This window comes from Salvelinus namaycush, unplaced genomic scaffold (assembly GCF_016432855.1).
Source record: "Salvelinus namaycush isolate Seneca unplaced genomic scaffold, SaNama_1.0 Scaffold2155, whole genome shotgun sequence".
NCBI classification, from domain to species: Eukaryota; Metazoa; Chordata; class Actinopteri; order Salmoniformes; family Salmonidae; genus Salvelinus; species Salvelinus namaycush.
Window position 1 is genome coordinate 7,501 of NW_024058959.1, and position 27,089 is coordinate 34,589.

Below are 27,089 nucleotides of genomic sequence, written 5' to 3' on the forward strand. Positions count from 1 at the left end.
TAGCAAGGTTTGTTTGTATTTCATCCAACTATCTGTGCTAAAAAGTGATGGCTACAGTATATGTAATTTCTTCCACTTTTTGAGTGAGCCAAAGTTCAAGCTGCTTATCTAATTGGTGAGAATGCAATGTCTGTTTATCAGACTCACTTTGACTTTATATGGTGTACCAAGAGATGTGCCTTCGCTTATGGCCATACCAGCCTGAATACGCCTGATCTCGTCTGATCTCGGAAGCTAAGCAGGCTCGGGCCTGGTTAGTACTTGGATGGGAGACCGCCTAGGAATACCAGGTGCTGTAAGCCTTTTGTCCACTAGGGGGTGTGGCATTATTTCATCAGCAACACTGCCTTGTAGTAAGCATTTGATGCTGAATTGACTAAATGCAGCTTATCTGATATCACAAATGTTTGCGATATGACGAAATACAATCACATTCAGACACACACACACACACAGACAAATGCATGAAACCAATTGATTTATTATCGATAACATCTCACATTCTCTTGTGCTTTTGATTTACTCCATATCTTGACGTTTCCAAATTAAACTGCCTAGTACTCAATTCTTGCTCGTACAATATGCATATTATTATTATTATTGGATAGAAAACACTCTCTAGTTTCTAAAACTGTTGGAATTATGTCTCTGAGTGAAACAGAACTCATTCTACAGCACTTTTCCTGCCAGGGAGTGAGATTTCAGAAATCTTGGCCTCTGTTCCCAGGTCAGTTTATAAGTCCCTGTGAATGCTGTGGGGCTACAAACACTGCCTACGCCTTCCTCTAGATGTCAGTAAGTGGTGACAATTTGAATGGGGTCGATTGCGCAATCTGGGACTTTATTTACATTTACATTTAAGTCATTTAGCAGACGCTCTTATCCAGAGCGACTTACAAGTTTATATTAGAGCCTGGGGCGGAAGTGCCTTTCTTTTCAGCCGTGCGCTCGACGCAGAGTGGACGTCGGACTGGCCTCCTTCCAAGCTTTGGTTTAGCCACTTCTATATCCCGGGTCATGTTTTTATTCGTTATAGGTGTTAAAGACATCATAAGGTAGTTAATTTAAACCAATTTATAGCAATTTATATCCGTTTATTGCGATTTTCTGACATTTCTTTGTGACGCACTTTCAAGAGTTGGACACTTTTCCAGTACATGCCGAACGTTAGTGGCCATTTCGACAGGACAAGAGGACATCTTTCGACCAAAAGACGATTAGACCGGAGAAAGGATACATTGCCCAAGATTCTGATGGAAGCTCAGCTAATAGTAAGAACTATTTATGATGATAAATCGTTGTTCTGTTGAAAAATGTTAAACGCATATTCCGCCATTTTTTTTGGGGTAGCTTCGCTTTGGCGCACCCTGTATTGCACAGTAAGGATAATTTTAAAAATGTAATTCAGCGATTGCATTAAGAACTAATTTGTCTTTCAATTGCTGTCCAACTTGTATTTTTTTAGTCAAGTTTATGAATAGTTTTCGATAAAAATAGGTGTCTTTCCAAGATGGCGCCGGGCAGATTGCTTGAGTAGTTGGACAGTATTTCCATTGTGTAAGCACGATTTGTGCCGCTAAATATGCACATTTTCGATCAAACTCTATATGGATTGTGTAATATGATATTACAGGAGTGTCATCGGAAGAATTCTGAGAAGGTTAGTGAAAAAATTAATATATTTTGGTGGTGATAACGCTATCACTGTTTTTGCCTTGAATCAATGCTGGGGTAATGTTTGCACATGTGGTATGCTAATATAACGATTTATTGTGTTTTCGCTGTAAAACACTTAGAAAATCTGAAATATTGTCTGGATTCACAGGATCTGTGTCTTTCAATTACTGTACGCTGTGTATTTTTAAGAAATGTTTTATGATTAGTAATTAGGTAATACACGTTGCTCTCTGTATTTATTCTAGTCGAGTTGTGATGGTGGGTGCAATTGTAAACGATGATTTATACCTGAAATATGCACATTTTTCTAACAAAACATATTTATTGTATAGCATAGGTTATCAGACTGTCATCTGATGAAGTTTTTTCTTGGTTAGTGGCTATCAATATCTTTATTTGGTCGAATTGGTGATAGCTACTGGTGGAGAGAAAAAATGGTGGACTAAGAAAAATGGTGTCTTTTGCTAACGTGGTTAGCTAATAGATTTACATATTGTGTCTTCCCTGTAAAACATTTTAAAAATCAGAAATGATTGCTGGATTCACAAGAAGTGTATCTTTCATCTGGTGTCTTGGACTTGTGATTTAATGATATTTAGATGCTATTATTTACTTGTGACGCTATGCTAGCTATGCTAGTCAGCTTTTTTACTGGTGGGGGTGGTGGGGGGTGCTCCCGGACCCTGTTTTCTGAGGAAGTAGAAGTTAACGCAGGTCGATGTGATATGATATTATCAGAACACAAAGTGGTTACCGTTAGCGGAAAATGTTGGCACTGGAGACACTTTTCCTCCACTAAGCAGAAGAGATACCGTGATCAAGAAGGTGGTTCACCCGGTGTGGGGCTCAGCCATTGCACTCTGGCTGTGCTGACCCCTTGCGAATTTTCCAAATGTGGGAATCTCGATTGCAAAATTTATGGTAGTGCTCGTTTGCGCTTTACCCTGATGTCTTTGTTAATGATAAACCGTTGCTTGGCGGCAGGCTTAAGGATGACTTGAGTCAACTGACTGTGCTTATGGAGATCTTTGAAGTCAGTTGTGAAGGAGACTTTGTGGACCAATCGAAAGGTGGTGTTGATGATACAGTTACATGAGAAGGAGACCAAGTTGAGACGCTGGACAGGGTGGACTTAGATATAGTAAAGGCAGTTTATTCAGAGTCAAAGATATCTTGCAAAGCGTGCACGGACTCGTTCGTTTAGCTCAGAGGGAACTAGCGGAAGAGAGTCCCTAAACATGGTGTGCATTACATTTTATACATTGAATGACGTAGGTTGATTCTTGTGGTTCTGTTCTCCTGACTGGTCCTGAAGAGTTGGAGGCGGGTCTGCTCTGGCCAGAACAGGGGCCCCATTGGTGCACAGCAGAGTCCTCTGCTCTTGGCACCCGACCAGTAGAGAGGGGAGATAATGTGTTTGTGTGTTTGGGTTCATGCGATGTAACTCTTTGTGTGTCCAAGAGTCATGAGATGGGCTAGGGTGTTTCCTGAGTTAGAGGGATGTGAGCAATTACTTAAGTCAGGCGGTTTAGTTTGGCGCTTCATAACTGTTCAGTGCGGTCAGCAGTTTTGTGACAATGGGGTATCCTGTTCGGTGCCTCAGCAGTCTTGTGTTTTTAGTCATGGGGTGTGTTGTACAAGCTTTTAATCCTATGGTCACACACAGTCTCTAGCGCAGCCAGATGACACTAAAACAGGAGTTATCTAAAGGTTAACTAGTCTGACCATTGAGTTAGCTAACCCAATGGTACTGTATGCACAAGCTATATGTATGTTCATATATATGTAGATATGGTTTGTATGCATAAGCTAGATGTATATTTATTATATATAACACCAAGCAATGGTTTATCATTAACAAAGACATCAGGGTAAAGCGCAAAGTACCACTACTATAAATTTTGCATTCGAGATTCCCAAATTTGGAACATTCGCAAGGGGTCAGCACAGCCAGAGTGCAATGGCTGAGGCTCACACTGGGTGAACCACCTTCTTTATGGCGGTTTCTCTTCTGCTTAGTGGAGGGCAAGTCTCTCCAATGCCAACATTTTCCGCTAACGGGAACCACTTTGTGTTCTGATAATATCATATCACATCGACCTGCGTTAAATGCCGTTTAGGAATGCACTTGCACACAGAGTGGTGAAAAAGTAGTTTATTTTGTTTACTAGATTATATCAGTGAACCACTAGATTCCCATCATGCAACACTGTCGAAAAAATCACCAATTACTTTTTAATATCTTAACCTATCTGATATCACAAATGTTTGCGATATGACGAAATACAATCACATTCAGACACACACACACACACACAGACAAATGCATGAAACCAATTGATTTATTATCGATAACATCTCACATTCTCTTGTGCTTTTGATTTACTCCATAAAAGAAGGGTTGTAATTCCAACATGGAAAACACAGGGCCATCAGACACCAGTCCAGTTCCACTCCTCACCAGCATTATTTCCTTTGATCATTTGAACAGGGCGAGGGAGCACAAAGCACACACAAGCTGCATTCAGTAACAATATTCTTATTTGTCTTGTAAATAAAAGGCAGTTGCTCCCTGACAACACAAGGAACTTTGATCGTATTAAAAGGGCAGGGGAGACTAGACCATAGAAGCTGCATTTAGTCAATTCAGCATCAAATGCTTACTACAAGGCAGTGTTGCTGATGAAATAATGCCACACCCCCTAGTGGACAAAAGGCTTACAGCACCTGGTATTCCCAGGCGGTCTCCCATCCAAGTACTAACCAGGCCCGAGCCTGCTTAGCTTCCGAGATCAGACGAGATCGGGCGTATTTTTTTTTTTTTTTTTTTTTTTTTATTATAAAAAATTCTTGTTTTACAATATTTACAAATTCAATATGCAAAAACCATTTCAATCAATACATTTCTAAACATAGGCAGGCAAACAATTCACCCCCTATCAAATCAAAAAACCCAAAGAAATTAAAATACCAGAATTATACAACCAATGCATACAAGACTTTATTAAGACAAATTCCACAAAAAAATTAAAATAAAAATAAAAATAAATAAAAAATAATATCTCCAACACTTTACACATCAAAACCCATACACCAAACCACCATCCTCCCCCACAGTAATAAATCCACAATCCTTCATAAACACCTTCTCAAAATCCTCCTGCTTAGACCTATACATCAAATCTACATCCTTCCTTATCAATCCTTCAAATACCTTCCACACTGTCACCCTCTTTCCCTCAAACCTTGCCAAGTTCCTCCTAGAATATACCGCATACCTTGCATGTGATAGCATAAAATTCAACAATACAATATTCACCCCCCTCACATGCTGACCCACTCCAAACAATACCAACCACCTCCAATCAACCCCACCTATTATCTCTTCTCCCCAGTACCTTTCTAACATTTCCCTCAACCTCACATAAAACCCAGCCACATCAACACATTCAAACATCATGTGCATCAGATTTTCATCCTCATCTCTACATACATCACACACACGAGACACTGACCTGTCTACCTGATGTAACACCACCTTAGTAAAAACACGGTTGTGCCTCAACATAAAGTCAAAATGGGTACATTCTAGACTGTTGAGCCTCACTACCATGTTTTCCCACAACGTCTCAACTTCCATCCCTGGAAAAACTTGCCTCCACACTTTCTCCGATGCCGGCGCTCTGACCTTCCTGGTAATAATCGCCCAGTATAAGGCCCTCACCTGAGTAGAGGATAAGGCTTGCATGGTTTCTCCACATTTCACCTTCATCTCAGGCAAGGTCTCTAAGACTCCATTACTCAAATGATTGTCCAGCAGCCTCACCCACTCCCCTGGAACACACTCCTTTATCCTCTCATACATTCGCAACACCGTCCCTTTTCTGACATCTTCATCTATACCCCAGACAGTATCTACGATCGCCTGATCAGGCAGGAACCCCGGCACCACCTCATACCTAAAGTCCCTCACTCTTATCATGCCTGCCTTCATTATTACCTTACTCTCCATCATCTTTCCCTCTGATTTCAGCATTGGGTTCAGAAAAACTGGTATATTCAAAATCACCCCTACAGAGTCACACTCATAACTTACCTGCGGTAAGAACTCTGCCCAGGCCCTGAACACCTCCTGGTAAAACTCAGGCACCTCTGCATACATGCTAGGCTTAAAACACATTAACAACCCGTAATCCCCACAACCTCCACTCCTATGCAACCAATGTCTGAAAAACTCCTTCCACCCCTGACCCTCCTCCCCATACAAAAACCGTTGCACTCTCTTAACCCTCATGGCTTTTAACTTCACTTCCAGATCTATTAATCTCAACCCACCCCTATCATAATTTGCTATCATCACATCGTGAGCAATCTTCACCCCCTTCCCACCCCACAGGAAATCAGACACTAAATTATTAATTCCCTTCAGAACCCATTCCGGCATGTCCATAACCCCTAAGGTATACACACATTTGGACATCAACAATGCATTCACCACCACCACTTTCCCCCTCAATTTTAATTTCCTTTGTTTCCAACAATTTAAAGTCGTCTTTATTTTATTAATCAACCCTGTCCAAGTTAAGTCCCTCGCCTCCCGCTCATCTACCCCAATATTCACACCTAAAATTCTCACATGCCCCTTAACAGTCTTAAAAGGAATGTTACATGTACTTATAACATTATCATCAGCACATAACATTTGTGACTTTTCTACATTCACCTTAGCCCCAGAAGCTCTCCCATACACATCAAAACACTTCATCAGACAATTCACACTCTCTCCATCCCGCACAGTACATGTGGTATCATCAGCATAATGATGCATTACACTGACGCCTCCCCCCGGGAGGTCCACTCCATGCACTCCTCCATCACGCTTTACAAACGCCGCTAAAGGCTCTACTGAGATGCTGTATAGCAATGCAGACAATGGACAACCCTGCCTAACAGACCTGCCCAGGGGAAAGGAATCAGTTAGCACACCATTACATTTAACGACACTGCAAGCTGACCCATACAAAAGCTTCACCCATTCTTTAAGACGAGGCCCGAACCCAAATCTTGCCAAGGCCTCTAACAGGAACCGATGCTCCACCCGATCAAAAGCTTTATTCAGATCTAGACAGAGCACCGCCCCTCCCACTTCCTGCATCTGCTTCACTACATCTCGGATAGTGCAGAGGGTGTCCACTACATCCCGCCCTGGAACTCCATAGGCCTGAGTAGGTGCTATGATGCTTCCCATCACCTTATTCAACCTATTTGCCATTATCTTAGCTAGCACCTTATTGTCTGAGTTCAAAAGGGTTATTGGTCTGTAGTTCTCTAATTTCAGTCTGCTCCCCTTCCCTTTATATAACATAGTCAACACACCCATAGCTAAAGATTCAGGGACTACCCTCTTCTCCTCCATACACACATACACACGCAGCATCAGTGGGGCCAGTATGTCCCTAAACTCTCGGTAAAATTCTGCAGTCAGACCATCTGAACCCGGGCTCTTATTTAAGTTCAGGCCCAAGATAGCAGCTTTAATCTCTGCCAATGTAAAATCAGCATCACACATCTCTGCATCCTCAGTCGACACCCTAGCCTCCACTGCTTCTAGCACTCTTCTCATACTCACTTCATCTACCCCGCCCGACGTAAATAAGCCCTTATAAAAGGAATGCACTGTATTTAAAATTCCTTCCAGATCTGTCACCCTCTCCCCTCTCTCATTTAACAGCTCCGTTAGAAAACTCCTTTCCTGCATCCTCCTTTCTAACCCCAGGAAAAAAGCAGTATTCTTCTCCCCATCCACCACATACTGTGCTCTACTCCTCACCACTGCCCCCATACACCTGTGCCTCTCTACTACCCTCAACTCCTCCCTCACCCTCAGGTACTCTGTAACATCATAGCCTGGACAGTTTTCTACCTTTTCTAATTCCAATAACAGGCGGGATTTAAGAATCCTCTCCTCCCTCCTCCTTAACACATTTGCCTGTCTTGCACTAGATATTGCCAGCCTCTTGAACTCCCCTTTTAATCCTTCCCACCACACACTCACATCAGACTCAAATAGAGGATCTGACACGGCGTCTTTCACACACTCTTTCACTGCTGCCTTAAACCCCTCATCCTTCAGCAGACTGGCATTAAGACACCACAAACCCCCCCCCCCCCCCCCCCCCCCTGATGCACCAAGCCGGAAAAGCAGAGCATCATGGTCACTAAAAAATGTCTGAGAATACTCTACCCCCGCAACCAAGTGCGCAACCTCTCTATGAGCGAGACACAAATCTATACGTGACTGCTTGAGCTCACCCCTCACCACTTGTCTTCGAGAGAACACCCGCTTATCTGGATTCCTCTCCCTCCATATATCCACCCAATCCTCATCCCGCATTAGCCTTACTAGCGCTCCCCTAGATGAGTCAGAGCCAAAATGTGCGCTACTTGAGGCATCTAGCCTATCCATCCATACATTAAAATCTCCCACAAGCAGACAGTTCTTCCCACATAATCCCCCCATTGACATAAACATAACCCTCCTCTCAATTTCTTTATTAGGAGCATACACATTGTATAACGAGTACTCTACATCTTGATAAGTGAAACCCACTCCCACCATTCGACCCACAGTGTCAGCACATAACAAATTTATATTAGACACAACATTATGTTTTACCAAAATAGCTACCCCACATGCCCGCACAGTACCATTACTTACGTATATTTGTCCATTCCATCTCTGCCTTACATTGTCCATATACGGCTCAGTCCAATGAGTCTCCTGAAGACATAGTATGTCCGCAGAGAAGGCTTCCAACACTAGCTCTAGCTTTTCTTTGCTACGAAGTCCATTAGTGTTGATAGATACAACTCTCACCATTATGAATATAAAGAGGAGGGGATGAATCCAGTCCTTCCTGATTGATCTTTTACCTTTTTTTTTCTTGGTTATCATGTTCCTTTTACTATCCCTCCGCAGAGATTGTATGTGCTCCTTCTCTTCCTCCGTCAGCTCTTCTTCCGACCCATGACACTATTTCCGCTGAAGACCTGTGATGCCAAGTCATGAGCATCTTCACCATGGGAACATGAGCACTGCGCAACACTCCTCCCGCATCCAACACAACCGCGCTCTCTTCTCCCATTGCACTCTCGTGCGTAATGCCCCTGCTCACCACACTTATGACATGCGAAATCAGGGCACTCACGTAGCACGTGCCCTGGCTGGATACACAGCCTACAGACCTTCACCTGACGATCGTGTATTACTCTAAAATACTCAGCCCCTTCCATCGTTTCAAATTTGACCGAATATGGCAGCGAGCGCACAGTGTCTGTGAACTTTACTGTGCAGAAGCGCGTCCCATCGGCAACTTCTGTCCCTGGCCAGTAGCGCCTTTTCACCGGTGATACAGCAGACACACCCCATGCTCTTAGCCGTTCTGTGATGTCCTCGTCTGTAATATATACTGGGAGGTTTAAGAAGGATACAACCATCTCATCCAGCGAAAGATCCTTTCCCATGATTCGACAGCTCCGGATTTTAAATCCATCCATCAGTTTTTCCTTCCCTCTCGCACTTGATAGCGTCACTTCATATCGTTTTTCATCTTTGACCCGACATCCGCAGACCAGTCCACAAACTTCTTTAACCTTTACCGAACCTCAACCCCGTATCCGGGATCACCCCCCACCCCCCACACACTGATTAGCATAGCTAGCATAGCTTCACAAGTAGATAGTAGCATCTAAATATCATTAAATCACAAGTCCAAGACACCAGATGAAAGATACAGATCTTGTGAATAAAGCCACCATTTCAGATTTTTAAAATGTTTTACAGGGAAGACAAAATATGTAAATCTATTAGCTAAACACGTTAGCAAAATACACCACTATTCTAACTCCATCAGTTTCTTACTCCTTCAGGTGCTATCACCAATTCGGCTCAACTAAGATATTGATAGCCAATAACCTATAAAAAAAACCATCAGATGACAGTCTGATAACATATTCATGGTATAGGATAGTTTTTGTTAGAAAAAAGTGCATATTTCAGGTAGAAATCACAGTTTACAATTGCACCGACCATCACAAATCGACTAGAATTACTAGATAGAGCAACGTGTATGACCAATTTACTCATCATAAAACATTTCATAAAAATAGACAAAGCATAGCAATGGAAAGACCCAGTTCTTGTGATTTCAGACCATATTTCAGATTTTCTAAGCGTTTTTCAGCGAAAACACAATAAATCGATAAGTTAGCATACTACATGTGCAAACGTTACCAGAGCATCGATTCCAGCCAAAGAGCGCTATAACGTCAACATCGCCAAAAGATATTAATTTTTTCACTAACCTTCTCAGAATTCTTCCGATGACACTCCTGTAACATCATTTTACAACATACATATACAGTTTGTTCGAAAAGGTGCATATTTAGCCATACAAAACCGTGGTTACACAATAAAAATACTAGGAAATCAAGCCTCAATATGTCTGACGTCATCTATCAGAGTGATCTAGTTTAATTGAAAGCTAATCATATACTTGACTAAAAAATACAGGGTTGACAGGAATCGAAAGACAAATTAGTTCTTAATGCAACCGCTGATTTACATTTGTAAAATTATCCTTACTTTTCAATACAGGGTTCGCCAAGTGAAGCTACACCAAACAAAATGGCGAAATATGCGTTTAAAATATTTCGACAGAACAACAATTTATCATATTAAATATTGCTTACTATGAGCTGTTCTTCCATCATATTCTTGGGCAATGTATCCTTTCTATGTTATAAACGTCTTTTGGTCGATAGATGTCCTCTGTCCTTCGAAATATCCACTAACGATCGAACGGGACCCAAAAACGTGTCCAAAGTTTCAGAGTGCACAACAAAGAAATTCCTCAAAATCGCACTAAACGGATATAATTTCCTATAAAACGGTTTAAATTAACTACCTTATGATGTTTCTAAGTCCTATATCGAATTAAATTACAGACGGATACATTTCAAGTTGATAACCGAGCCTGTGAAAATGGCGTCCGGAGGTCCCTTCCTGCGTAAGGGCGAGCGTCGAAAGGGGGGCTACTCTCACTCCTTGGTCTTTTATAACCTCTGAGAGCTACGGAGAAGGCCCATTCCACTTCTCATTGGTTACTGACATCCAGGGGAAGGCGGGTGCAGTTCGTGTCGTTCCATAGGATAGACAGAGACCTTAAAAACTGATCTGAAACCAGAGCTTCGCTCTCAGACCTTTCACTGTCTGTCATGGATTTCGCTGTAGAAAGAGTTCTGGGTCACCCACAGACATCATTCCAACTTTGTATGAAACTAGAAAGTGTTTTCTTTCCAATAGAATTAATAATATGCATATTGTACGAGCAAGAATTGAGTACTAGGCAGTTTAATTTGGAGACGACAAAATGCTAATTCGGAACAGCACCCCCTGTAGTCGCAAGAAGTTAATCCCTCTCAATAGCTCCATCATTGTAATTTTCTCCTCTCCCATAATTTCCACAGCCACTGTTAAATTCTTTTCATACTTTTGCTTCTGTCTTGTTGTAGCGCCATTTTCCATGTTTCCTTTGTTCGTCATCTTTTTACCAGCGTGGGTCCAAGCCATTGTATCCATCCTCAAAAACAACAGGAGGAAAGTCCCCCAAACAGCAATATGCTGTCGGGGAACAACCCCAAACTATAACTCAAACTTAATCAATTCACAAAAAGGAGATTGTACTTCAAAAAGCCAAAAACTCAAACACAAACTCTCTGGAGCAAACACTCAGACTCAGCGCAATCACTCACACCTGTGTCAATTACCCAACAACAGGTGCGTATTCAGGCTGGTATGGCCATAAGCAAAGGTACATCTCTTGGCACACCATATAAAGTCAAAGTGAGTCTGATAAACAGACATTGCATTCTCACCAATTAGATAAGCAGCTTGAACTTTGGCTCACTCAAAAAGTGGAAGAAATTACATATACTGTAGCCATCACTTTTTAGCACAGATAGTTGGATGAAATACAAACAAACCTTGCTAACATTTCAAAGCGAGGGCACATATTTCAGCCTTGTGGGAAAAAACGGACAAATACAATGACTTCTGACAAATACATCATCAGCAACAGTTTCCCATGCAGCTATCCTACTAGCCACAATAAATACACAAAAGCTCTGGATGTTGAAAACCTATTGCATTGTTCTGTGCTAAGGAGGAACGCATGTATGGACAATTTCATATTGGAAGCGCATGGGGCGCGTATGACACATCATGACCGGGCGGGGTTAGAGTGGCTTCTCAACTATCTCTTGATTGAAGTACCAGCGTGGCATAAATACAATGCTGCATTTCGCAACATAATGTTTCGACAAAATGCCAACAATGTTTTGCTACAAACAAATGTTTCCACCTTTCGATTGGTCCACAAAGTCTCTTTCACAACTGACTTCAAAGATCTCCATAAGCACAGTCAGTTGACTCAAGTCATCCTTAAGCCTGCCGCCAAGCAACAGTTTATCATTAACAAAGACATGAGGGAGCACAAAGCACACACAAGCTGCATTCAGTAACAATATTCTTATTTGTCTTGTAAATAAAAGGCAGTTGCTCCCTGACAACTGTAGAAGTACATGAGATACATATATAACATATATATGTATAGGACAGCACATAGATGTATAAGCTAGCTGAACATTAAAAATAGGCAACTGAACACAATAGACATAGTCTGCTGATTCCATTAAGTGCATACATACCAGACACATAGGCGCCTAAGACAATTGGACACACTAAGGATAGGGGAGAACAGAACAAAGAGTAGATTGACACACTACTGATAGAAGAGACACATAGTCTGCTGATTCCATTAAGTGCATGTGACCAGACACGTAGGCGCCTAAGAGAATTGGACACACTAAGATAGAGGGTCCGGCCACCATTATAAACTAATTGAAAACAGATATGGGCGTTATTAGGCGTGAACAAGTAGGAAGCTTGAACTAAAAGATAATGGTGGTGAATGACTTCAGAAAGGAAACTTCATTTGCATAAGGGATGGACATAATACTATGTGTGTATAAATATAGGAGCTGGAGTTCTGGGAAAGGGGGTGTTCCGCGGGAAATTCCAGATTGCTATACAATTGTATTAAAAGCATGTTTGATTTCACAAGTTCTTGTAAAGCGTTATATTTGAACCGATTTTCCACGACATAATTTGGCGAGCTTAGCCAGGAGGGACAGGGACTGTGGAATGGCGTTCAGGGCTGGAGATAGTTTCTTTGGACAATCTTGCAAACACTATGGCCACAACTATGAAAAAGGTAAGCTTGTTCTTACATAGTTGAAATGTTTGTATGGATTGCTTCAGAGATCCTGTCTCAGCGAGAGGGGCGCCATGTAAGTCTCTCTTTCAAATTTCCTAAAAAGAAACCAGTAAATACTAAAGAACTTTTGAATTCAATGAATTTGCATGTATGTGTAATTTGGGGAATTGTATTAAATATAAATGTATGCGCATGTATAGAGACTGAGTGAATAGGCGCTGTGAACTTTGCTTGTGTTAGGTGTTTAGCGGGCATGCATGCGCTCGTTCTGATCAGACCGTTCGAATGTGTAGCTTAAATGATGCGGTTGTTTGCGCATCTGGCTGAGATGGCTGGCTATAATAAGGGACAGATAATGTAGGTAGAAAATCCTGTGATACCTCTTCAATAAAATTAGTAGAAGGAATGCTTGGACAGGTTACTTATGAATAACGGCTCTAAAAATAATAGAGAACTGCATAAATAAGTAGTTAGGAAGCCACGATACCGCTCTTTAAAAAAGGAACATTTTTAAAGAGGTCTGCTTGGGTGGGATATTCACGGCAGAAGAATCTGTGGGTGAATATTTAGTAAATAAATATTTCATGGCTACCGCCCCAGAACGGGGGACTGAACGGATGAATATTTAGAACGCAGGAAAAACGTTGGCCCGATTGTGCGGCGTTCAACTGCAAAAGCAGCTTATACGGTTAAAACATAAATCAGTAGTTAAATAAATATTCATGGTTACCGCTCCGAAAGGAGGACTGAACGGGTGAAATATTTAGGACGCAGGAAAAACGTTGGCCCGATTGTGCGGCGTTCAAATGCAAAAGAAATCCTGCGAATAAAAAACGCTCTGTCTAGCTAACGGGGTTTTGTAATTCAGTAGGTCACGCCACAATACTACTCTAAAATAGAAGAAAAGATCAGTATTGGGGGGTGAATAGGATATGAAGACAAGCTGATCCGATTAGACAGTAGTCTCGTCATATCGTAGAAATCCTATCAGTCTAGGCTTATGTTGAAGAAATGGATTACGTCAATAAAGACGTAAGTAAGTTGTTTTTAGGTAAAAACAAAGGGATTGAATGAACTAATGGAAAAATAAACGAATGTATGAAAATACTGTAAGAGAATGAGTGGATCTGTGTAAAGATAGAACATTAGGAATAAGGAAGGACAGGTTGTGTGTGTTTAAGCAGAGCGTCCAGAAGAGGAAGCGCGCAGCCTTCCTGTGACAGAGTAGAAAGTTGAGGAAGGGTGCTTCTAACTACTTAGATAGAGGGAACGGAATTAAGAAACATCGAAGTAAAATAAGTTGTAATCAAGGATAAAAACACTGACGTGATAAAGTAGTAAGCGACCATAGTAGAATTACTAAAAAAGGTGTCAAAATAAATAATGAATAAAAATAATTAAAAAAAAAACATTAACCGAATAGTATAAAACGAATAGAAAAGTGTGAAACAAAACAAAGTAGAATCGCCGATAAATTGAAATTATACTATAAAGTTAAAAACGAATCTAGGTTAGTTAAGATAAATAGTGAAATCCAGGACACATTAAGAATTCACGAACGGTGTAACAAAGAAAGAGGAAAAAACAGGCCGTCAGTCACTCTGTGTCTACAGAAGCTACGGTCTAAAAATAGCCTGAAGGGCAGAGAGGGGTGCAAAATGGAGTGGCCAGGATAAAACAGGAGAACAGGGGAGGCTTGACTCACTAGTAAATTGACCATAGGATCAGACAATAAGAATATAGAGAAGAGGTAAGAAAGTATAGACAAAATAAATAAATAAAGGTAAAAGTAAGACGTTAGATAGAGATCTTAATGGAGCGGGCAGTGGACCTGTGTGGCTCAGTTGGTAGAGCATGGTGCTTGCAACGCCAGGGTTGAGGGTTCAATTCCCACGGGGGGACCAGGATGAATATGTATGAACGTTCCAATTTGTAAGTCGCTCTGGATAAGAGAGTCTGCTAAATGACTTAAATGTAATGTAAATGTAATCATAAAATTGATTAGAACTATAATAATAGAATAAACCAAACGGATAAAATGAATAAAAATGATATCTGTAAAGGGAAAAACACAGTGATATTTGAAGTACTGTACTAGAATAAGACATTTAGTCATCTGTAGTATTCAGAAATAATGTCTGTACTATATGGAGTAGGCTTTGTTAAGAGAAATTAAGTGATGTGACAAATGAATTATTAATTGGAAAGGGGATTAGCTCTACCTCGGAAAAATAGTAAATAAAAGGTGTATAATACATGGGAGTATTTAGGAAAAATAAAATAAATAGTGGCATGAAAACAAAAGGACTGTTTCTCCATAGCATAGAGAGATGTGGGATTTTTTTTAAAAGCCATGGAGTCATTGAAAGAAGCGCACATTAGTTCTACCGAATTCGGATTGAATATGAAAAACTGGATAATGGAGGACACTATTACCTGATAAACAGGATAAATAGAATAAGGGAGGCACAGTCGCATGGGACCAAAATGTGAAGCTCGATTTGCAGGCGTTCTGATGTCAACATTCTATCATAAGAAAATACATTATGATGAAGCACAAATGTGGTTTCTCTCGTCCTCGCAGACGTGCGGGTGATTAGCAGAACTATTGACAATATCTAAGAACAAATAAGAATATAGCTCCCTGTTTTGGATATGGTTATAGCGGGGGTTGGGAAAATTAGTGTAAGGTGACACTAGAACTTAGTGCAATAGCAGGAAATGTCGCTATACAAGAGTTTGTATCCTTGTCAAAATAACAAACAACTAATTGGTTTGAGGTTAGTGGGTATGGAATTTTCACATGGCGGTGTATAGTCTCTGATTGATCAATGAGTGGTTCATAGAGATTACAGTTTATATGTGATGGAAAAAGTATTAGATCATGTTTTTACCTAACTTCTAGTAGAGTACCGATGGAATTTTAATTGTTAGACATTCTATACCACAATTCTCTGGAACTGTTAAAGACGCTTTAGAATAAAATCTATGGATAAGTACAATTATTGGTTTGCTGACTAAAAGGTAACATTGTGAATATTAACGATATGTACACTTTCTTTTCCAGAAAGAATAAGAAAAAAAAAGGGTTTTACTCTTCTCTGGTCAAAATTGTCATTGGAGACTGCATTACTGTGGAAAGCAGTTAGTTAAAGTCAGCCGCTTTAAAAATAAAAATATCTGGATAAGGCTAAAAAATGGAGTTCTGGATAAGTGAGTCCAGTCCCTTTGTGTTATTGGCCTATGGTTCACTAGTAAGTACACCATGTATATGCATTAGTAGATTTATTGGAAGGGTTTTTTCCAATTCAGTTTCAAATTGGGTATGCAGAAGGATGGAAATGTTTATTTAAGTTTATTTAAAAATGTGTATTTAAGTTGTTCCTAAAGAAAGGGGAGTGGAAACATATTAATGGTGTCAAAATGCCCTGAATCCTAAGAATTTCCTGTGAAAGACTGATCACCTTTACTAGAAATTGTTGGAACAGGTGGGATTTAATTATAAAATGATTAAAAAGACACCAGACTCTATTCAAAATGTATAATTACTTTGAAAATCTATTATGTCCCTGGGAAAATTATGAAGAGTTGTACCCTTAAATTGAATAAGTTATTCAAATAGGTTTATTTTTATTTTGATATAACATGGGTTCATAGGTAAAATTATCAGTTCCTTGGGGTTATGGTCTTTGGGTAAATACACAAATGTGCTTTGTTCATTCTGCATATGAAAAGTGATGAAAGTTACTCCAAAGGGTTTATTGGAGTGTGGGTCTCTGTGAGGGTTATGTTGATAAATACATCATCTGTAATTCGTCTGAGAAATCACCGGTAGAATAAGGGAATTATCATAGAAGGTGACGTCAGAATGCTTTAAAGCATGGGAGAGAATATCACCACAAGTGGGTGTGGAGCTCAAACCCACCCTAACCGACTGAATAGTGAGGGACAACTGTGTCTGATGACCTGTGAACTGTATCTAAAAATAGACATGCTGACATTATATTTGTTGGGAGAATAATGACTTAAAGGAATTGGGGTACTGACCTTTTATTACCAGGCCACTCATGAGAGAGAAACTGAGACAAAAGGGCTATTGGGAAAATAGATAGTACTGGTAATAAAAGTGTTTAGTATAAATGTTAATTATTAAAGGGATGATGTGTATTGAATAGATAAGGTCAAATTTGAGTTAAAGTAAACACTAAGGATTGTTATCCTGAATATTGGGTTGGAAAATGTATAAAAAAAAATAACTGTTTAGTTATTTAGATATAGAACTGTTTAAATTTAATAGGCCTAGGGAAGCTCTGGAATCTAATCCTGAGACAAGGTGGTTGACAAAACTTACAGAATATTAGATTAAAGGTTTTTTGTTTCTTTTGTTTTATAATGTCATTGGAATTGTAATGATAAAAATGTTATAATATAATTGAATAAAAAGGTAGTCTGTTGTGCGAAGATACCCAATGATGAAGAAGAAAGAGACCAACAATAACATTGGCATAGAATGAGACGGATGGACATTTTCCCCAGGTTTAATTACATTACAAGTAGTGGTGATATTGCAAATGTGCAATTATTATAAAAAAAAATTCTTCTATTTTTCTCGTTTGGTCAATTTCTTTTTGTTTTGAGGAACATAAGGTTGTATATGTTCCTGAGGAGGGACTGATACTGATATAAATGATATATAAATTGATTTAAGAATGTTTTAAGTATGTATCAAACAAATGGTAAAAAGGTAAAAATAATAAGTGGTGGCATTTTGAACATTAGAGCAAAAGTTTAAGAAACGTATGACTTAGTTTTGTTAGGATTGGATATTAATCCAACTGGAAGACGCTTGACTGATTACATGTTATTTTACAGCAGTTGCTGTAGGGACCATCATTTGACTATCATTATGAATATTTCTGTGGCAGGAGGCCAGGTATTTGAGGCAGAATGGTTACATAGGGCTGTGATTAAAAATTAAGATTTAGTGATCTTGCTATAAGAAGAAAGTCTGTTGTCAGGGAATAACCCATGTGTTAGTGTGTATGTCCTCAGGAAAAAACAGCCAGAAATGGAAGGGCTTGGGCTGCATTCTGGAGACTGAGTGTACATCAAGATACACCAGGCTGGTGGTATACTTCTTACAACACTGCAGTGGTAAAGTTCTTCATGTCTCTCTTTGGTGGGTACATAAGTCTCACGAGAAGTGAGGTCCAGCTGAATAAGGGGTGAGCTTGAAAACACCATGACAGAGGATGTGGAATCAGAGAGAGAGAGAGAGAGACTAGATTCCACTATAGACATACTGGGTTGAGTTTGGGGGCTACTATAGACATACTGGGTTGAGTTTGGGGGCTACTTGTTTCATTTTTTAATGCATCATGTGAAAAAGAATAGATGATAGGATATTATACTCTAAACAAACATGTTAAAGGAATTGATGTGAAAGCATATATTGAATTACGTCAAGAAGAGATCATGTTGATTAAGGTTATGCACATGATTATCAGTTAAAATGGAGCAGATGGGAAACTAAGTAAAAAATGACATGATTTGGGAACACCTCTCAGAACCTAGGGCCAAAAGGGGAAGACTGGGTGGAAGCATGAGGAAGCTTTTTAGGGCTTTTATTTTTGTGGAGTCCAGCAGAAAAGTATCCTGGAGGCATAGAGTCAGGTGAAGAGAGAGTGGGAATTGTCATGGTCTCAGATTTCAGTTTTCATGAATATGTTTATGCATAACACATAACATTGTCAATGCTGTTATGTTTTGTCTGTTGTTTTCCAAGTCTTATGTTTAGGAAACCAGAAGGAGAGGGGTTCGCCAGCTTCAGCTGGAATGTCAGTTTGTTGTGTGATGAGTGATGGAAGTAAGAGGATGTATGGTGCAATCATAGAACAGAGGCCATAAGTCTCTAAGTATGAATGCCTCACAGAAAGTAGGCAGAAACCTGAACCAGGACGAGAGGTTCTGCGTCTGATGATCCAAGGGGACCAGTAGGACCTCTCCCAGTGATACCAGGAGATCTAGTCCACGTTCGAGTGTTCCGGAGGAAGTGGGATCAACCGAGGAGAGAAGGACACTATGAGGTGGCCAAAGCAACAAGAACGGCCGTCCAAGTGAAAGGAAGCCAGACGTGGTACCATCTGAACCACTGCACCTGAGTCCCAACAGAGAGAAGGACACAACCATATAGAGATGAAGGACACAGAGGATGCTGATTCACCAGGGAGGAGCCAAGAAAACAGCAAATCAAGTGAAAGCCAAAATGTGACAGGTGCACCGACTAATGCACCCAGAAGAGGAGGAGAGGCCTCACAAGGAACAGAATGAGAACATTTCTTCCCTAAAATTGAAACCCTTCCAGATGGAAGCTAAGTCCTGCCTGAGGAGGGAGCCTCAGGTGAAGAAAGAGGAGGAAAAGTCCCGCAAGCTGAAGAAAATGGGGATTTCCCCACAATTGACTTTTCAGGCTCTTGAATGGTCTCCTTTAAGACAATTGAAGTTAGAACAACAAAAGAATAATGACATTGACATAACAGAAGTAACAGTGAATGCTAGTATAGAAACAACAGACTCATGCACAATCAAGACGTATGGTGGAAGCAGGAAGAGAAGAAAGGAATCAGCCGAACAATCCAAAAAGACTGACAAGGTTAGAATCTCTGTTCCACCTCAACTTATAACAGAAGCAGGAGAACTGAAGTCTATCTCAATCATAAGGATCAAACCCTTACCGGAGATGGCACTCTGTGGATGGAGACCATTACCAAACAAAGGGACAAGTCGTTTGGGATCCGAAAGGATGTGACCTGACATTAATCAAAGAAAAGAGACGAGAGGGTGCTCATCATGAATCAGATTGAACCAGTTGAAGGTGAAGAATTAATAGTTGAAATAACAAGAACAACAGTGACCGAAGGGAGTAGCACCACGGTCATTAAGATTGATCCTACTCCTGCACCTGAACAGGAAGAACCTGTGACAACAACAAGGGTGGCGGCTGCTGTGACGACCACAGTAGCTACCACTAAGATGACATCGACCTCCCTTACCAAGCAGACCACCGTACCCACAAAGCAACCTGAGACATCAGAGTCAGGAGAATTTTTTACTGACATTTGGAACTTTCTGATAAACTCTAATGATCTACCTCAAGATAAGAACATTGTAAAAGCGACAGAATTAGATATATCAGAATCAGAACCACTCAAGGACACCACACGAGAAGAAGTAGTGAAGAAGGAGTGATACGAATGGGCTAAGTATATGGCAAACAAACACAGAAACAGAAAATCACCTTTCACAGAAAATCACCTTTGTCTGATCTTTTAATAGTCTCTGAACCAGCATCATTTAAAAACTGTGTAAGTTGGAAAAATGACCATTGTACCAATAGAAAGTATTCTATTCCCTTGTGTGACATAAAATGTAGGATTGCTCTGGGTAAGCATTAGGGGTAAAACTATGTTGAATGAGACCATGCTGGGAGACAATGATTGTGCTGCCTATAATATTAGAACTGAATCAAATGGACCTCAATTAGACAGAAGTACTGTGGTTAAAGGAAAATATGAATGTTTTTACAGCCATGACACCGAAGGAATTGATGTAGGAAACACCACTGTAGAATGTGATACTATTTGGGTGCTAGAGGCTACGGGAGTACGTAGAAATAATGATAAAGGGTTGATAATGAATAGAGAAGGGTTGTGTGGTAAAATAACTCAGGTTGCGCCATCTCTTACTATGTTGAAAAATCAAGACAGAGGTATTGCTGATTGTTCTTTCCACACATCCAGAAACTAACTGTTGAATGTATTGTCTGATGGATGGATTGGTCTTTGTGCCTTAGTTAGAGCAATTAAATAGGTTACTATTATTAAATCACCCCATGATGACTATGTTAAACCTAGAGTTAAAAGGGTTTATGAGAAGGATCCTGAGGTATACCTTAATGCAATTGGACTGCTTAGAGGTGTACCTAGGGATTTCAAGGCCAGAGATGAGGTTAAATCAGGATTTGAATCTATATTCTTGTGGATAACACCAAATAAGAACTTAGAGTGGATTAATTATATATACTATAACCAACAGAGATTCATTAACTATACTGACTCGGCTCTAACGGCGTTGGGGGAACAGGTACAGGCTACCAGTAAAATGACTTGGCAAAATAGACAGGCTCTCAATTGGCTCTTAGCGGAGAAGGGTGGAGTTTGTGTCATGTTCGGGGATGACTGTTGCACCTTTATTCCCAATATTGCTATGGCCAAACTCAAAGGATTACGAGCAGAAGTAAAGGCTAATGCTGGTTTAGACTCTCATGTATGGGATTGGTTGGACTTAGCGTTAGGAAAGTGGGGAGCCATGTTTGCTAGGATGGCCATCATGTTGGGAGGAGGGTTATTGGCTCTGGGTATTGCATTTTGTTGTGTTATACCCCTGGTAAAGTCAATTGTGGTTCAGACAACAGTTAAACAGATGTCTGTACGGAGAGATGACCCTCCTGTGATGATTGATCCTGTACCGGGAAGCCCAGGCAATTATACCAATAAGTATGGAAAGCCTTGCAATGCAGTTGGAGGACCTCTTGACTGCCCCTTTGGTAACCCTAACTGTCTCTATGAAGTGATTGGGGGGGGGGGTGGTCATGCGTGTCACGATTTTCGTAAGGATGGTTTCCATGTATATGTTGTATTCCCAAATTCAGATGAATGTCTACTTGTACATGTCCACAAAAAGTGTCATTTGCGCCGTAAGTGCAAGTGGTGTACAAAATTTAATGTGGAAGGCCATGACCATCACGGAGACCCCGTGTTTTGCGCGAAATGTCAAAGAGGAGATTGTAGTATCTGTAAGGATGAGGACTGTGCACCTATGTAAGGATTTTAGTATATCTATTTTTGCTTAAGGCCTTGTGTTTTTGTATGTTTGGTTGAATTTTTAGATATGTATATCAATGAATATATCTGGTTTTCCTTTAATTAAAGCTAGTTATGCCTTCTAAAAAACTAGGTTAATTTCAAAAACATGTTAGGTGACAGAGGGTATTCTGGTTACAAGTGTCTACGGACCATGTCCTTAATCTTCTAACTAAGGTTGGTATCATTGATATCACTTTATTAGAGAGGTGTCTGCAAGGGAGGATCATGTTGAAATGCTTAAATTTAGAATGATGTTGTGTCAATTTTCTTTTGTAACTGCATGTAGGTTTTTAATTTTCTCATATTCAATTTCTTATTATACTCATTGTATTATTTTCTTTTTAATTTTCACATAACTGAGATAACCTCAGGCAAGGCTAGGTACCTACATGCTCATGCTTCATCAAAAATGTAATATATTAATTTTTATTAGTTCTATACCAAATTAGATCTTTTACTCTTATGAATTACTAGAGATGTTTGGTCTAGTTAGGTTTTCATTAATGTTTCTAATTGGATCTTTTACTCCTATTTAGTATTAATAATTTGGAGATGTTTGGTCCAGTTGGTTTATATGCTTTACTCTGTTTTTGTATTTTATTGTCCATTATAGGTATTCTCATTTACCATTCCAAAGTCATATTTGCATAATTTATGTGGCTAATTAGCCTCAGAGGAGGGATTATGTAGGAGTAAATGAGACACAAATATAACACATAGACGTATAGGACAGCTGAACATTAAAAACAGACCAAAAGAAGACAGGGAGACACATAGGCGCCTAGGGCAATTGGACACACTAAGGATAGGGGAGAACAGAACAAAGAGTACATTGACACATTAATGACAGGAAGAGGCACAGAATCTGCTGACACACTAAGATAGAGGGTCCGGTCACCATTATAAACTAATTGAAAGCAGATATGGGCGTTATTGGGCGTGAACAAGTAGGAAGCTTGAACTAAAAGATAATGGTGGTGAATGACTTAAGAAGAGAAACTTCATTTGCATAAGGGATGGACATAATACTATGTGTGTATAAATAGAAGAGCTAGGGCTCTGGGAAATTGTGTGTTCCGCGGGACATTCCAGCTTGCTATACAATTGTATTAAAAGCATGTTTGATTTCACAAGTTCTTGTCAGCGTTATATTTGAACCGATTGTCCACGACACTGTATATAGATTTTTTATTTTTTCTACTGTATCATTGACTGTATGTTTGTTTATTCCATGTGTAACTCTGTGTTGTTGTATGTGTCGAACTGCTGTGCTTTATCTTGGCCAGGTCGCAGTTGTAAATGAGAACTTGTTCTCAACTAGCCTACCTGGTTAAATAAAGGTGAAATAAAAAGTGTCAATCACTTGAGACTTTTCATGGTATCCAGGTGGAGTGGGCTCCTGAAGATCCACCATTTTAGAGAGCATTCTCTCTTTATGAAATAAAATCAAATATGTAGAGGATGAAATGTTTGACTGAGTTTATTATTTGGGAAATTACTTTTATAATACCCCATTCTAATAACAATCTACTGTATACCAGCATTTGATGAGCATAATATGACTTGCTTTATGCACAACTTGTTGTGGTGGTGCCATTGAATCACAATGCAGTTTCAGTGACATCACAACAATCTGATTCTGAGAGGCTGGTTGCAGTAGTTGTAGCTGAAAGAAGCTGATTCAATTGACTCCTGAGAAATCAAATGATAATAGATTTAATGAGAGACTCTACTCAGTAGTTTAGAGGTTGGTGTAATAAACATATTCAGTAGTTTCAGACTTTTTAATTGATGATATGGCTGACATGTCAAGGGTAGTAATAGAGGTCATTAATAATTACTGCAGTGGGCTGAATCAGCGTCACACAGTCTTTTTTGGTAGTCTTAAAACTACTTTGAAACAAAAGTATACACCTCACACACATGGTTATGGGTGTGAGGTGTATACAGAAGACACCTGTACCATGTCAGATATAGAGTTGACATGTATTACATTTTGAGTTTGCATCCCAATATTACACTTTATATACATCACAGAAGACTGAAATATAACAAAACCGTTTGACATAGAAACACCGGATTTTCGGCAGCTTTTTTGAAATAATGTTTATTAATTAAGAAATTCTGAAAAATATTAATGTCATTCCACCCATGAGGCTACTAGGTTATTTGACTGCAGGAAATGGATGATTAAATAGAGACTTTCCTTAAATCCTCTGTTCTATTTTGGCATAATCACTGAAGATGTGTTTTACTGTAGTATGATAGCCTATCTGTATTATAATATGCTAACCATTCTATGCTGCAGTAGGATCTCCTACAACACTCCAAATCACCGTTAAATAAAGACCTGATTGATTATTTCTACCATGGTTCATTGGGTTGGCCAAAGAAAGAGATCACTATTTAAAATTACTAAATAAAAATATAATTATTGCATCATCCTGCCACTGCTACTATGACGTCACAGAATTCAAAAGTTTTCTAAATTTAAACTGTCATTAATAATAATTACATCATCATTTATCCCATAATGACATCACTCGAGCCCTATAAAAGGGAACACGGCCCGTCTACAAGTCTTATCCATCAATCACAATGCCCAGAAGACGCAGATCCTCCAGACGACCTGTCCGCAGGCGCCGCCGCCCCAGGGTGTCCCGTCGTCGCAGGAGAGGAGGCCGCAGGAGGCGTTAGACAGGACGGGTAGAACCTACCTGACCTATCCGCCCCCTCCGGGTTCTCCCTCCCGACCCCTGGTAGTGTAGAGGTGTTAAAGTCTGCTTAAATAAAAGATGGGCTTTTAACTAAAACTGCTACGACTTTCTTTATATTATTCGATGGTGTTTTTTTGGGCTATAAGATTTAGGCAGAAGAGTTAATCATAGATATTTGAATAACGGTGTCTGTCCCTAACAAATAAATAAATACATTCAAACAATGCTTTTATTTAAAACATTATTCAAACAATGCTTTTATTTAAAACATTATTGAGACATTCAGTCTTATCAACCGTCAAGTCAGATGCTGCATTGCCCCAGTAGGGTTATATTTGCGTTGATTTGCAGCATAAATCTACAGCCATTTTTTATCCAACGGTTGGATTCTAAGCATTATAAACGGCAAATCATTCATCCTTAAGCGTTTCCTATAGCTATAACATTGCACAACATTGACAGACAACTAAGGAACCGAATAAACACGAGATATACATTATTAGATAGATGGGCTTATTAGTTTAAAAGTATTTTTTCCCTCCGCTGAATGTTTTTTTTAATGTGCGGCCCTATGGTGAATTTTGAAATCCCGATGTGGCCCGAGACAAAATTATTGCTCACCATGGGTACAGTATAACAACCTATGGGGCAAAGGAACAATTTGGAAATGACAAATGGTTGGGTTTCAGGTCTGTGCTTCCATCTTGTGATCAGAAAAATAACTGCAGATTTTTCCAGGCAGAACGTGGAATTGTGGATTCTACATTTTGTGCCGTTGTCGCTTTATTGCGCTGCTTTCTTTAATCACATTTTATGCGGTAAAAAAAATAAACTTTTTTATCCCTAAAACAATTTTGAGGAAACCTCGAATCAATATATGGTTTCACTTATTTTATAAAATTGTCAAAGACTCCAGCCACTCAAACCACAGGCTGTTCTCTCCACTACCGCAAGGCAAGCGGTACCAAGTCTGGAATACACACACACTCTACTGTAGCCTACACACATAACATGCACAATCATGCATACTGACGCTACACACACACACACACACACACACACACACACACACACACACACACACACACACACACACACACACACACACACACACACACACACACACACACACACACACACACACACACACACACACACACACACACACCACAACTTCTGCTACTGTCTATTATCTATCCTGTTCAAAAGGCAGGTGTTTCAGCCTAGCTCAGTGCTTTCCGTGGTTGTGGGGCGAGCCAGTAAAAAATAGGAGCATTGCGCCGTGATTGGCTCAGTGTTCTGACACTATGTCATCGCAAAGTTTATGTCCTTAGTATGACATCCAAAATGTCAGCCCTTTGGGTCCTGCCATAGAGTTCTATTAGAAGTGCCCTTCCAAGAAGGCTCTAGGTCATTGGCCACAGATAAAATGAAGTCAAATCACGTTACATCAATAGTAGCTTTGATTGGACTGATCATGTCAACGTCTTACTGATGAAATAATGTGTATGTTGAAAGATAATGATAAAATAATTCCACTCTGAAACCTTATAACTGTATGAAATTGATTAGAATCATAAAATTATAATCTGATGATGTGTGTAGTTTTAGTCAGAATTAGGTTAAACAATGTATCTGTATAGTGGAAAAACACAGACTGTCTGAGCAAGGCGTAGTTTAGGATTTGAACTTGTATATGGGTGCCTAGGAAAATATCGAAGAACAATAAAAACTGTGTGAACCGACCTGGCTAGGCCTCTGAGGAACCGATGAGAGCATAGGGAGTACTTCTCATGGTTTCCCTAATCTCGGGGGAATGGAACTGTCGGCTGGGCAGTGATACACAGTGGTGAGAACTATAGAGATAAAACTCACCTACTGTTTGTGTGGAAGTATGTGCGTAGGATACCTACTGTTTGTGTGGAAGTATGTGCGTAGGATACCTACTGTTTGTGTGGAAGTATGTGCGTAGGATACCTACTGTTTGTGTGGAAGTATGTGCGTAGGATACCTACTGTTTGTGTGGAAGTATGTGCGTAGGATACCTACTGTTTGTGTGGAAGTATGTGCGTAGGATACCTACTGTTTGTGTGGAAGTATGTGCGTAGGATACCTACTGTTTGTGTGGAAGTATGTGCGTAGGATATCTAGTGTTTGTGTGGAAGTATGTGCGTAGGATACCTACTGTTTGTGTGGAAGTATGTGCGTAGGATACCTACTGTTTGTGTGGAAGTATGTGCGTAGGATATCTACTGTTTGTGTGGAAGTATGTGCGTAGGATATCTACTGTTTGTGTGGAAGTATGTGCGTAGGATACCTACTGTTTGTGTGGAAGTATGTGCGTAGGATACCTACTGTTTGTGTGGAAGTATGTGCGTAGCATACCTACTGTTTGTATGGAAGTATGTGCGTAGGATACCTACTGTTTGTGTGGA

The 27,089-nt window shown here is 39.9% G+C and overlaps 1 non-coding gene and 2 pseudogenes across 1 annotated transcript; 2 read left to right on the top strand and 1 right to left on the bottom strand.

Annotated features, from left to right (window-relative positions):
• The first annotated feature begins 183 nt into the window (after positions 1 to 183).
• LOC120038363 lies at positions 184 to 302 on the top strand. The gene has a single exon (XR_005475036.1). It is a non-coding gene; the product is annotated as a 5S ribosomal RNA (ribosomal RNA).
• Positions 303 to 2,469: 2,167 nt separating this feature from the next.
• On the top strand, positions 2,470 to 2,619 carry LOC120038358 (annotated as a pseudogene).
• A 926-nt stretch (positions 2,620 to 3,545) lies between these two features.
• LOC120038361 lies at positions 3,546 to 3,699 on the bottom strand (annotated as a pseudogene).
• Between the last annotated feature and the right edge of the window lie 23,390 nt (positions 3,700 to 27,089).